The 12,508-nt window shown below is 35.5% G+C and overlaps 1 protein-coding gene across 5 annotated transcripts in view; it reads right to left on the bottom strand.

Annotated features, from left to right (window-relative positions):
• The window catches only part of MCTP1 (multiple C2 and transmembrane domain containing 1), a 596,961-nt gene that overhangs the window by 480,755 nt on the left and 103,698 nt on the right, over positions 1-12,508 (bottom strand). The gene's annotated exons all lie outside the window — the stretch shown is intronic.

The raw sequence follows: 12,508 nt of genomic DNA, 5'->3' as shown, positions 1-12,508 counted from the left end.
CCATTGCACTCAAGCCTGGGCAATAGAGAGAGACTCCATCTCAAAAAAAAACAAAAACAAAAACAAAACAAACAAACAAACAAAAAACCCTGGGAGGCAGAGGTTGCAGTGAGCCGAAATTGCGCCACTGCACTCCAGCCTGGGTGATGGAGCGATACTCTGTCTCAAAATAAATACATAAATAAAATAAAAATAAAACGTTCAGTTCTAGCCACTGAAATAAGGCAAGAGAAAGAAAAAAAAAGATATTCAGACTGGGAAAGAAGAAGTAAACCCATCTCTATTTGCAGATAACATAATTGTCTATGTAGAAAATCCCAAGGAATCTACCAAAAAAAAGAAAAAAAACCTCCCAGAGCTAATAAGCAAGTTTTGCAAAGTTGCAAGATAGAAGATCAATCCACAAAAATCCATCATATTTCTATATACTAACAATTAACATGCAGAAACTGAAATTTAAAATATAATACTATTTAGAATCACTTCAAAGAAAATGAAATACTTAAAAATATATTAAGAAAATGTGCATGGGATCTTATGCTAAAAATTGCAAAATGCTGATGAAATAAAAGAAAGATAGAAATAAATGGAGAGATATACCTTGTTCATGGATTGGAAAACTCAACATAGTGAAGTGGTTAACTCTCCCCAAATTGACATATGAGTTTAATATAATTCCTATCAAAATCCCAGCTTTGTGGACATAGAGAAAATTTATATGGAAATGCATAGCCCTATAGTAGCTAAAAGAAAGTTGATAAAGAAGAATAAAGTAGGTACAGAAATCACTCTGCCTTTTAATAAGGCTTACATTATTAGCTAGAAAAATCAAGACAGTATGGTAGTGTTTTAGGGAACAGACTCTAGATCTATTTCTAGATCCATCCAGAGAGAGCCACAGAAGAGAACCCAGAATCCAGAAACAGACCCACAAAATACATCCAGTGGCTTTTAATAAAGATGCCAATGAAAGTTAAAATGGCTTATATCCAAAAGACAGGCAACAATAAATGCTGGCAAGAATGCGGAGAAAAGGGAACCCTCATACACTGTTGGTGGGAATGCAAATTAGTACAACTACTATGGAATACAGTTTGGAGGTTGCTTAAAAAACTAAAAATAAAGCTAGCATATAATCCAGCAATCCTACTGCTGGGTATATACCCAAAAGAAAGGAAAGCAGTAAATCGAAGAGATATTTGCACTCCCATGTTTATTGCTGCACTGTTCACAATAGCTAAGATTTGGAAGCAACGTAAGTGTCCATCAGCAGGTGAATGGATAAAGGAAATGTGGTACATATACAAAATGGAATACTATTCAGCCATAAAAAGAATGAGATCCTGTCATTTGCAACAACGTGGTTGGAAAAGGAGATCATTATGTTAAGTGAAATAAGCCAGACACAGAAAGACAAACATCACATGTTCTCACTTATCTGTGGGCTCAAATCAAGTTTTTTTGTTTTTGTTTTGAGATGGAGTCTTGCTCTGTTGCCCAGGATGGAGTGCGGTGGTGTGACCTCAGCTCATCGTAACCTCCACCTTCCGCGTTCAAGTGATTTTCCTGCCTCAGCCTCCCAAGTAGCTGGGACTACAGGCACCCGCCACCACGCCCGGCTAATTGTTTTATATTTTTAGTAGAGATAGGGTTTCACCATGTTAGCCGGGATGGTTGTGATCTCCTGACCTCGTGATCCACCCGCCTCAGTCTCCTAAAGTGCTGGGATTACAGGCGTGAGCCACCGCGCCTGGCAATCACATCTTTTTGGTAAGGGATTGGGGCTAGGGGGAAGGGTAAGAAGCAGGTGAGGATAGTTAATGGGTACAAAAAGAAACAATGAATAAGACCTACTATTTGATAGCACAACAGGGTGACTATAGTCAATATTAACTTAATAGTACATTTAAAAATAACTGAAAGAGTATAATTGGATTGCTTCTAACATAAAGGATAAATGCTTGAGGGGATAGATATCCCATTCTCCATGATGTGATTATTACATATTGCATGCCTGTATCAAAACGTCTCATGTACCCCATAGATATATACACCTACTATGTACGCACACAATTAAAAATTATTAAAAATTTTTAAAAAGAATTCTCATAACTCAACAGTAAAGAAACACCATTCAAACAGAAAATGGACAAAAGACATGGAAAAGATATTTTACCAAGACAGATACATAGATGGCAAATGAGTACATGAAAAGATGTTCAACACCATTAACCATTAAAGAAACAAATTAAAACTACAGTGAGATATCACTGCACACCTGTAAGAATAGCTCAGATAAAAAAGAGTGACAACATCAAATGCTAACGATGCTGAGAAGCTGGCTCACCGGTGCAATGATGCTGGAAATGTAAAATGGTACTGTTATTCTGGAAAACAGCTCAGCAGTTTTACATAAAACTAAACATACTATCACCATATGACCCAGCAATTGTGCTCTTGGGCATTTATACCAGAGCAATGAAAACTTATCTTTACACAAAAACATGTACACTAATGTTCACAGCAGCTTTATTAGTAACAGCCAAAAACTAGAAACAACCTTCGATGGGAAGGAAACCCATTGATATACACACAGCTTAGATAAATCTCAAGGGAAGGATGCTGAGTGAAAAATGTCAATCTTAAAAGTTGCATATTATATGATTCCATTTAAATAGCATTCTTGAAATAACAAGATTATAGAGATGGAGAATATATTACTCATTTCCAGGGGTTGGGGATGGAGGAGATGTATGTGGTTATTAAAGGGCAATGCAGGAGATCTTTGTGGTGACAAAACTGTTCTGACAGGGGTGGTGAATATGCAAAACTACACATGAAATAAAATTGTCTAGAACTAAATATACACACACACACTCGAGTACATGTAAAACTGGGAAATCTAAATAACATCAGTAGATGATAACAATGTCAATTCCTGGTCATGATACTGTACTATAATTCTGTAAGATGTTACTACTGGAGAAAACTGAATAAAGGATACACGGAATCTCTCTGTGTTATGTCTTAAAACCACACGTGAATCTAAAAAAATCTCAAAATAAAAAGGTGTATTAAAGCAAAAAGATTTGAATACAATCTCATAGTAGCATTTTCATAACAGTCCTAGACTGGAAATAACCCAAATGCCCAACAACAGGTGAATGGAGAAGCAGATTTTCCTACTCAGAAATAGAAATGAACAAATTGTTCATACATGCAACACCATAGTTAATTTCCCAGACAATACTGAATGAAAGAAGACAATATTTCATTTATATGAAGTTGCAGAACAAATAAAACTAATCAATGGTGATGAAAAAAATTAAAGAGTTGGTGAAAGGGAGGAGTGAAGCGACTGCAAAAGAATCTGCAGGCCTTTCTAGGATGATGGAAATATAAAGACATCTTGATTAAGGTGGTGGTTACATACGACACACATTTATCAAAACTTATCAAAGCATATCCTTTAAATCTGTGCTTTTTATTGTGTATGCAAATTATACCTCAACAACTCAACAAGTTATTTTTAAGTGTCGGTATGGTTGTAAGACAGAGAGGAGTCTAGGATATTGAAGATGGAGGCAAGGAAATGTCTGGGGAGTTTCTAATGCAGGCATCTTTGATCCTGGTCAGATGGCCTTAAAGGGAAGGGTATACCAGTCAAGGAAATAGGGCACATTGAATAGGAATCCAGGAAATCTGGGAGTAGTAAAGCCTCTTTTCTCTATTACAACACCTCTATACACCACAGAGGGTGTGAGGAATGAGAAACCTAAGGTCTATATTTCCGTGAGATACTGTTAATGATGACTTTTAATTTGTACAGGCTATAATTTGCATATTTTTCCATGTGCCTAATTAGTGTTATCTTCAAGACTTACTGGGTAAACAAAAGGGGTCTGTTGGTTCAAGGACATACCTGACTTATCATATCCTCCCTTGACTATGCACTTTTGATTACTGAACATTTCCAGAGAATTAACAAATAGAGCAGGATATTAAATGATATGGAAAATATTAATTAGTGGGCTTAATATCCGTACTTGGTGGGAGAGACATATATATATGCAAAGAGATTGAAGCATGTTCCAGGGAAAAGCTTAGAAGATGAAGCTACCAGCTTCTTTATTAATGGCCTTCAACTACCTCAAGCTTGCCGTGTTTTTAAAGCAAAATAATGTGTTTCTAACACAAACACTCCAGCAGCATATTACAGCCTGAAAGGGAAATCTGGTAAGGATACAAACAGCTCTCTACTATTTATGCCTTGTGGAACTGCCATGGAAATTCTGATGTCCTGACACTGGGAATATCCAACTAGCCTGCAGAGAAGCCAATTCTTGGAAAGTGCACCATCATTTTAATTTTGAAATAAAAGGAAATTAAGACATGAGGAAAAGATGCCTGAGATGCTAAATATAAAGACAGCATTTAATTATTCTGGGTCAGTTATCTAGTTTAAAGAATAAATTCTTCACTATCAAAACAATGCACCACTATCTTTATGAATTTTCTTTCTGCTAAACCTCTCTTCTTTTTAGATATTTATATTCTAGAGCTATTCATTTTTGAGGTTCCTCTCATGCAAACTTGGGAGCAAATTCATTGTCAACTACCAATCTGGAACCCAGGAAAGAGTTGAGCTTTTGAAACCAGGATTCCATGTCATTTACTAGCTACTTGCTTCCAAGTTTCCTTACTAAAAAAAAACGGGAATAAAAATAATTCCTTTTCTATCTTCCTGACAACGCTATTTGCAAATAAATGAAAGAATTCACCTAAAACATAAAGTATATTCCACACATTATAAAAGTGCTATTTGATGTACATTTGAGAAGACACTTGATAGAAGAGATTTACAATACAGATATTTGATACAGTTTAAAAACTAACTTTTAACAACATGAACAACCCAAAATAAAACTATTCTATAGAACTAAAATCTTAAATTTGCCAAATTCCATTAGAGTTGAAAATTAACCTATATATTTGGTTTTAAGCAATATGATAATAATGTGAAACCAGTCAGTCAAACACAAAGAAAAGACTTGTACAATTAAATAATTTTAAGCTAGTTTATGAATTCTCATGATCTTATTACAAGTTATTTGAGAATGAAGATCAAAGCACATAATATATAAAAACAAATATAAATTGCTAACTATTCTCTGTTTTGTCCAATTTACTTTAATAATGAAAACATAAAATCTATCCACCGTCATATACAAAAATAGGCCAGGGAACTCTCTTCAAGTATCTGTACAAAGGGCTTACATGAAAAATATCTGTGTTTACTATAGTCATCCTGTTGTGCTATCAAATCCTATTCCTTTGATCTAACTATATATTTGTACCCATTTGTATTTAGACAGTTTCAGCAGAATAAATTTTTTAAAAAGAAACTTCTTCGAAGTGCCCCTAGGTTTCAAACAGAAAGGTTTAGTAATGCTAATAAAGTATGACAGTATATTACAATCTATAGTTACACTATCTTCCACCACATGCGAATCTGAAGAAAAGGTTATTGATTTAGAAACCATCTGCCACAGACTTCACAGTTTCACCCAAAGCAGCAATTTGTTTTTATTTTCTATCACTATAACTTCTTACCCTCTCATGACTCTCAGTTATAAGTCCCAGTGAGTCACTTTCCTTTGTTTCATTTCTTCAAACATTTCTAGAAAGGTGAAAATAAGTATATTGGTTTGCTTGAAAATATTTCCTCTACTATTCTTTCTCAAGTGGTCAATAGTATGTTACTAACAAATGCATTTCAACTAAGAATATATGTTTCCTGAGCTGACTCCCACTCCTGCTACAAGTGCATTATTGTACTTCAGTAACCAATCTGCCTTCCTCTTCTATTGCACACCAATATTTTCCTAGGCTAAAATTTTAAACAAACTTGAGCTTTGGAAATCAAATTCCAAGTAGGTACACTGAAGATAGAGGTCTTCATTCTTTTCACAAATTCTACACTTTGAAAGCAATTTAGTTTTGTTCTTCCTTACCTCCCGATTATTGACAGAGCTAGTCAATATGCAATTTGTCAGAATCCTAACTATACAGCCAATATTTTTAAAATTAGATACATTCACAATTTTTACTTTTTTCTCTATGGCAAAATTTTCTTTATCATCCATACCCTGCTGCTACCTAAAATTGCATGCACAGAAAGAGTATTCCCAAGGGATAAAAAAAAAGTTTTTCACATTAACTTAAGCAAAGTAATTAAAAATATAAATTTAGTAAAACAGACATGTTTTTGAGTAAGTTTTTTCCAACATGTGGTGAGGCATGTATGTATAACTGTATTTATGAATACGGTTATACTGTACATAATACAGTACATTAAGAATTTGACATGTTTTTTCCTTTATGATACTGAGAATATATAATTTAGCCTATTTCCATTTTTCCCCTGGCTGCCAGAAAGCTGAGAGTCAAACAAACCAGCTGCTCATTATATAACTATATTAGTCTCTTTTTGAACAAATTTGTTTTATTTTCTGTGCCAACTTCTAGAGTACTGTCTAGTAGTAATTCATTAGTTTTATGGTGCATATGTTACACATCATAACCTTTTTCAAGTCTCTTTTAGATAACAGGTAGGATACAATAAAAGTGCAGACATATTTATTTAAGATCAAGGAGGTAAGTTGTTATTTTACTAAAACTTAACAGAAATTTACAAATACTTTTATATGTCTTGAAAAAGTGCTTAAAGCCACATTTCATCAAATAAAATAGATTTTATTTTAGCTTACCTATTGGTAATTTTCAGGGCTCTGAAAAGGCTTTAATTAAAGAGTATCAGAGGATTTAAGAGCAGGATGGCTGTTTGTGTCAATATTAAGCCAAGATTTACAAAGGCCTATTACGGTTCCAGTGACATTTCCTTCCTATTTTTCCATATCAGCAGGAACATTTCTTGAGGGAATAGATTGCTACTTGCTGATAAGATCTCTGACAGTAAAGGTAGGCTAAGCAGGATGCCAGGTATGAAACTAGAGAATAAAGTCTTATCAAATGTAAAACTTGTAACATTGCACCTGCCATGTAGTTGGTTTACCTCGAATGGTCATTGCTTTTCCTCAAAAGCATATAAAGTTGTATCCTAATAAGTGTTGGTATGCAACAAAATTATGTTTTAATAAACTGAGTAATTTTTAAAAACTAATTTTGGAGCATGATAGAAGTTTAATAAACATCTAAAGAGATTTAAAAGCAAATAAGTAATCATAGTCATCAATTCACTTAGAAGCAAACCTCTCATATACTTTACATCTACTTCAAGGCTTTTTCTACTGCATGAATCAAATCACAGCTGCCTTATTTTCACCCAAAGATAACACACTGTTTTGTGACTCCATAAGGTTATTTATTACTAATATATTTTATATTTGCATGGCACTTTTCTATTTACAACATACTTTCATTTATAGATTATCTCATTCAAGCTTCATCATTCTGAGAAAACAGATTATAATCACATTAAAAAGTATGGGATGAGGTTAACAAATGGACTAAATATACAAATAGAGTTAAAACAGCCTGATTAAGATACAGAATTTAAATATTTTTAAGGCTGTGCAAAGCTAAGATAATGTCCTTTGTCATCAAGCTCACTGAAAAGCTTTTATTAGGCAACATTTGTATGGAGCACTGTTCTCTGGGATAAACTACAAACCATTAACATGGGCAAACATACAAGGAGCATACAAGTAGAGAATAAAGGCAAGATTAAGGTACATAATAGTAGCAAAAAAAGTCTTTTATCAGTCAAAGTCCAGATGCATAAGAGTAATATGCATATGGATATCACAGGAGTGGTGACAGGTAGATAAAATTTATCACTTTTCTTTTGTATTTCAAGATAATAATATTTTAACTTATGTAATTCCTACAAGAACCCCCTATAAAGTAAGAACTATTTTATGCCTGAGGAAACTGAGGAACAAAGATTAAGAAACATTACTGAAAGCCAGGCGTGGTGCTTCACGCTTGTAACCTCAACACTTTAGAAGGCTGAGGTGGGTAGATCACTTGAGATCAGGAGCTTAAGACCAGCCTGGGCAACAAAGCAAGACCGTGTCTCTACAAAAAAATAACATAAAAAATTAGCCAAGCATGGTAGCTTGCACCTGTAGTCCTAACTCCTCGGGAGGTTGAGGCAGGAGGATAGCTTGAGCCCAGGAGTCTGAACCTGCAGTGAGCTGTGATTGTGCCTGGGCAACAGAGTAAGAGTGAGACACTGTCTGAAAAGAAAATAAAGAAAAAAGAAAAGAAATGAAAAGAAAGAAAAGAAAAAGAGAAGAGAAGAGAAAACATCACTGAAGATCACACACCTAATACTAATAAGTGGCCAAAGGGGGATTCAAACCCAGGCAGTTTGGCTGCCTACAACTTAACCCTACCCTCAATCTACTGCGTGGAAAAGTTACCTGCCATGGTGAACGGGAAACTGAAACTGTATGAAAGAAAGAGGAGAGCAAAGCTTATCTTATGATCAGGTGGTACCTGTGAGAAATGATTTGAGGGAAAAAAAAGTAAAATAACTTAAAAATATTCACCTCACTGACTCTCCACCATGAGAAGTTTCCCTTTTAGGATCTATTTTCCAAAATCCCCTATTTGATGCAAGTATTCAGGTATATGTACGGTCACTATCCAACACCTTTGTTTTCAACTAATATCATGGGGATTACAATGACTCTCATGACACCCACGTGAAAGAAAATAAAACCCCACGTCCAGGGCAGTGTCTAGACCTGAACGTTACTGAGAGAATAAGGAAACCAAAATAGCTGGCTTCAAATGTGGGGGGATGACATACAATGGAACCTTCCAAACACACAGAATAGCACCCACAGAATAAAACAGAGCCCTGGACGCCAGGGTGGTCATTGATCAAACAAGGCTAGAGGGATGACAGAGAAAAGGCGAGACTTCAAGGCTTTAAAATTGGGAGCAGAGACCTTGGCAATAAGAAACTGCTGGAAAGCTTTCAGAGAAGGTTCCAAATACAAAGGCAGGTTGGTTAATTTGGCACCACCAGGAGGAATACTGTGTGGAGTCTAGCCAGGCCTATGAGGCCTTGAATCCTGAGACAGGAGATGGCAGGAAACCAAATGCAGAAGGTGGCACCAGGAGAGTCCTCATACACAGCACATCCTAGAATATGCTCCAGGGATTCAGAATGATGGATGATGGAGAATGGGCTCTTGCTTATGATGTTTCCAGGAAAGATCTGAGACACAGTAGCCTCACAGAATCTTGGGTTTTTCCCCCGTGGCAACTTGACTGAAGGAGACAATTTTGATACGCCATATCTGCTTTCTATTTCATACCACCCAGAGAAGGTCAGAGGGAATGGGAAAGTAAAAGTTCACTGTTCAAAAAGAGTGAGACGGTGTTTCATGTCTGTTTCTGAGGAGACCAGGGGTACTGTGACAGACAAGGAGATGTTCAGCAATGGTGGGTAGCACAGGAAATGGAGCTCCCTAGGCAGCATGATCACAGAAAGAATTGCCATTGGCAGCCCGTATTTTTCAAGAGGAAATTAAAGGACACATAAAATCAGAGAAGAAAGTGGGGAGGCAGAAAGGGTTTCAGGAGCAGAAAGTACATTGAGTACCAATTTGACAGCCAGACACCATAAAAGATATGAGTTTGGATCCAAATGCCCAGTTGATAGAGCGCTAAGGCAGCTTAGAATCTTCAACATAAACACAGCAGAGAGGGGTATAAAGTGACTGAGCTGAGATGTAAACAATAATTCCTAGACCCAGATTTCAACAGCAGCAGTATAGCTCTTGGTGGGAAGAATAAATATTTTATATGTATAGAAGTAAAAATGATATGTGTGTTAATTCCCAAAGAGGGATTAAAGACCTTTCTCTAACATAGTACCAATGTGTAAATGTTCTCCAAGACTTATTTCATTAAGCACACATTCCTGGGAAGGTGATAAAGCTAGCTATTAGATTGCATTCTGAAGATGCTCAATTATTTTCTTTATATGTGGTCCCCCGCCTTTCTAAAATCTCTACACTGGGCCAAATAGGAGACCACTGAGCTTAGTATGCCAGCTCATTCCTGGATATGTTTATCGCTACTAGGAGCAAATGCTGTGTCTTCCACCAAATTTTTAAGTGTCTGAGCAGACAAATATCTTGAAAACCTGACTATATTTTATGCTGAGCTCTCCAAGTCTGTGCTGAATAAATGCAGGGATACGGCTTATACTAGAGAAAACAAAGTAAAGATACATATATATTCCTTATGTTGGTAACATTAACAGCAGCTATCATTTCACTGTTTATACTATACTAAGCATGCAGATATTAAAATTAATCCTCTCCTAATGATCCTTTAAGGTTGGTGGTCCCAATTTACAGAAAAGGAAACTGAGGCCTATGTATTGGAACAATTTCCTCAAGAATACACAAAGCTGGAAAGTGGCAGAAATGAGGTTAAATACAGATCTGCTTGAAGCCAATATCTTAACCACTAGGCTCCTAAGCACAGTACTGTCAGCTGGGAATACAATAATGAATATGGCATGGTTCAGTCTTCCAGGAGTCCACATGGGAGTAAAGAGAGAGAGGAGAAAGAGTCAATATAATCCATAACAGTACGAAGAAATCCTATAAGTATATGCAGACTAGCAACTAACAGCCTGAGTATAAACAGTGAGGGTCAGTGTTAGCACTGGGCCTTAACAGGAGCAGTTTGGTTGGCATGAGGGCTGTGGATAGCTGCAGGGGGAGAGTGTCCATCCTGAAGGAGTGCCTTTTACCAGCTGATGGAATCCATTCTAAACATCAGTAGACTGAATCATTGAATAGAATCACCTATAAGGAAGATTTTAGTTTTAATGGTCACTTTTCAAAATAAGCCCGAGTTTCTCATTATTCTTAAGCTATCTTCAGGTTTTATTAAGCCAGCTTTTTAACACATTCAACAGATTGATTTTTTTAAAAAAATTAAGAGTATTAAACCAGAAGAGCTTCAATAAAGACCCTCAGGTTGATGGTAAGTTTTTAATTACTGGCTTTTGTTTTTAGTACTCTAGTTAATTGGGTATCTGATCATCGTATATTTCAAAGCAGTTTTCCCAGGTTCATTAGCAAGAAACTTCTATAATTCAAATCCAAATCTTCACTTCAAATATATTGCCCTTCTTTCTTCTTCCTTATCTACAGGGCTACAGTTTGTCACTGAGGAAATTAAACTGAGCAAGAACAAGTTATTTTTCACAAAGCCAACTTGTTAAGATTTAATACTTTGTAATACTGATAAGATTATATCTGCTGAACAAATTAATTTAGCAGTTTAGAAGTATCTAAGAAAACCTAAACATTGTATAACCCATAATAATCTGACTATTCAGCGTTTATTCTATAGAAATCCCCACTTAGGTGGGCATGATGAAGCATGTACAAGGATGTTCAGTGCAGTATATCTGTAAAAGCAAAAGCTGGAAGCAACATAGATCATCATCAATTGAGCAATAGCTAAATAGGTATCCTGTTTAGCCTATGAATTGACAATGAGGTCAATCTGTATGGACTAACACAGTAAGATCTCTACGACATATTAATGAAAAAAAATCAAATTGCTAAAAATGTATGATAAAACATCAACTGTGTAGAACATCACACACTCACACCAAATCACATATATATACACATATGCATACAAAGGAGAGATATATACATATATACATAAGTTTTTATAGATATCTCTCTATATTAATGTACATAGCTCTCTTTATCCATATATGCATGCATATAGAGTTGTCCCTTGGTATCCACGTGGGATTGGTTCCAGTTCCTCCCACAGATACCAAAATCTACAGATGCTCAAGTGCCTGATACAAAACAGTGTAGTATTTACATATAATCCGTGTACATTCTCCTACGTACTTGACATCATCTCTAGATTACACATAATACCTAATATAATGTAAACACATGTAAATAGTTGTTATACTCTATTGTTTAGGGAATGACAAGAAAAAAATGTCTGTATGTGTTTAGTACAGACACAAGGTTTTTAAAGAGTATTTTTGATCCATGGCTCTTTGATTTCACAGATGCGGAATCCACGGATACAGAGGGCTGACTTACATACCTATATACATATATATGTGTGTGTATATATACATATATGCACACACACATAAATATATATGTAAATGCATATCTAAATGCATAGAGATTAGGATTGAGGATAGCATTTATGGAAACTTTCTCTGTTCTCATTACTTTATTGCTGTAAAAATAATGGATTTCCATATTACTTATACAGATGGTCTCCAACTTTAATGGTTTGGTTTACAGTTTTTTGACTTTAAAATGGTGTAAAAATGATACACATTCAGTAGAAACCATACTGTAAGTATCCACACAACCATCCTGTTTTTCACTTTTAGTACAGAATTAAATAAATTACATGAGATATTCCATACTTTAATATAAAGTAGGCTTTGTGTTAGACA

This window comes from Pan paniscus, chromosome 4, assembly GCF_029289425.2.
Source record: "Pan paniscus chromosome 4, NHGRI_mPanPan1-v2.0_pri, whole genome shotgun sequence".
Lineage (NCBI taxonomy): Eukaryota > Metazoa > Chordata > Mammalia > Primates > Hominidae > Pan > Pan paniscus.
This window is presented reverse-complemented; position numbering and strand designations above follow the sequence as displayed.